Source organism: Hibiscus syriacus, unplaced genomic scaffold, assembly GCF_006381635.1.
Source record: "Hibiscus syriacus cultivar Baekdansim isolate YM2019G1 unplaced genomic scaffold, ASM638163v2 tig00014642_pilon, whole genome shotgun sequence".
Taxonomy (NCBI): domain Eukaryota; kingdom Viridiplantae; phylum Streptophyta; class Magnoliopsida; order Malvales; family Malvaceae; genus Hibiscus; species Hibiscus syriacus.
Window position 1 is genome coordinate 81,262 of NW_024062331.1, and position 2,160 is coordinate 83,421.

The 2,160-nt window shown below is 31.0% G+C and overlaps 1 long non-coding RNA gene across 1 annotated transcript; it reads left to right on the top strand.

Annotated features, from left to right (window-relative positions):
• Window positions 1–840: 840 nt before the first annotated feature.
• LOC120207367 lies at window positions 841–1,944 on the top strand. Its single transcript, XR_005524198.1, has 3 exons — window positions 841–952; window positions 1,037–1,111; window positions 1,202–1,944. It is a non-coding gene; the product is annotated as an uncharacterized LOC120207367 (long non-coding RNA).
• Window positions 1,945–2,160: the final 216 nt, after the last annotated feature.

A 2,160-nucleotide genomic window follows, 5' to 3' on the forward strand; every position in this document is an offset into this window, starting at 1 on the left:
TAATAAATTAAATTAAATTAATAAAATGAAATGAAATGAATGAAATAATAATAATAATATAGATTATATAATATAGATGTTTCAAAAAAAAATATTTTTTAAACCATATATTATATTTAAAAACATTTTAAAACCATATATTATATAGTTTTTAAAAATGATTTTAAAAATATTAATAAGTTTTCCAAAATGTTTTGTTAAAACTATATATTATATAAATTTTCCAAAAATATTTTTTAAAAATTATATATTATATTTTCAAAATGATTTCAAAACTATATACTTTATAATTTTCAAAATGTTTTAAAACTTATATATTGTACATAAGTTTTCCAAAACGTTTTAAAAATCTATATAATATATATTTCAAAAAATATACTTTTTAAAAACATTTTCAAAAATTATACTATATTACTATAATAAAAATAAATAAATAAAAAACTCAAATTCAGACAAAAATGAGTGTCTACAAATAACAATTAATGCCCATTTTGATAATTTTAAAATTTAATAATAAAAAAATACTTTAATATAATTTAATGATAAAACGTATTTTAATATAGTTTAATAAAACTTGATACTTCATCTATAAATTGATTAAAAAAATCAAAGCAACACGTGGCACGTAATATTCAAGAAGGAGAAGGGGTACGGGGGGCGATTTCCCTTTAGTCAAACAAAGCGGCACTTGCAGTATCGCACGGTATCGAGCGTGATTAGAGTGATAATCGCACGAGTAGTTAATTTTAAAAATTGTAATATACATTTTATTCAAAAAGAAATTGTACTATAAATTTTGAATCCCATTCACCATTCCCAAGTATTCTTCCTCATCATCATTTCTCATCTTAATTTTATATTAGGTTATCAACATTTTCCTTTTATTGTTTATCTAGTTTTCAAATCCAAACCCACAACTCAACACTCAACTACTAATTAAATTTTCAAACTTGTAAGAAGAATTCCTTCATTCGTTTTCGTTGTTGAATTTTTTCTCATCATGGTAAAAGCCTCAACTGATATACTGTAATTTCAGTGTCAGGTGTTTTGGAAGCAAAGAGGACCCACCATGGCCAGAAGAAAGTCGAACATCGCTAAAAGAAGAATTAAGGTGCGCACTTGGATTCTTTTTATATATTTTAATGTCAAAGTCAGTTCCTTACTTCTTCTCTTTCTGTATGATGTTTACTAATTTCCCCAGAAAGCGTTGAAGAAAGTTAGGACGTTAAAAGCTTGGACAGCACAGACGAGAGAGGAGGCGACCCGCCTGATAAACCGGGCAGGGAATTGTTACCAGGAAATCGCGCAAATTAGGGGAGCGATTCAATCACAAATCTTGGCAGCTCGGAATTTGGATGCTGAAGTCAATCATCTCATTCTCGCTTGTCTTGCTAAAGACGACGGCGACTGATCACATTTCCTGCTCTTTTGTCGTTTTTTTACTGTTTCTTTGGTCGTTCCCGCCCAAGCTTATTCAAAGCATGCTGGGATTAGGTGCAGCTGTTTAAAAGGGTTTGCCAGGAGCAAATTCTGTTGACGTTGTTTTGTTCTTTTGGTGTGCTGTCCTGGCGTGAGTAGTCGATCTGTGTTGCTGATGCAGATGCTCTTTTGTTTGGCTTGTTAGTCCCATAAGTTTGGAGTTGTTGCTACTCTGTAGAGGAGGATAGGGTCATTCTGTTCTATTAAGTATTGGGTGTTTAATCGTCTCTGTGGGCTAATTTTTGTGGTTGTAATGCCGATGTTCATTCTGGTTGTTGTCGTGTGACTTGGTGTTGGATATGTCCTTCATTAAGAGTACTATTTTCCTCTATTCAGGATTAGGGAGGTTTTTAGAGGCTCTTAACATAGGTTTTTAATCAATAAATCTATTTTTGTAGTAGATGTTTTTGATAAAATTTCAAGAGTTTTCTTCCTCCTCCACCTCCATGGCCTTGAGCTTCCTTCTCTAGGTAAGATTCTTTTAAACTCCATTGGTTTTTGTCTTTGGATATTGAACTTTGTTTCACTTTCCGGGTCTTAAGTTTACTTGGGCCAACCTTTGAGGGATTCTTGTTCGTTAAATGAAAACTTCACCAATTATAGGTTTTAATATCTCTATTAGCTTTTATTTGCCGACTGGAAATCATTTGCGTAAATTGCATTTGATCAGACGGTTTTGTC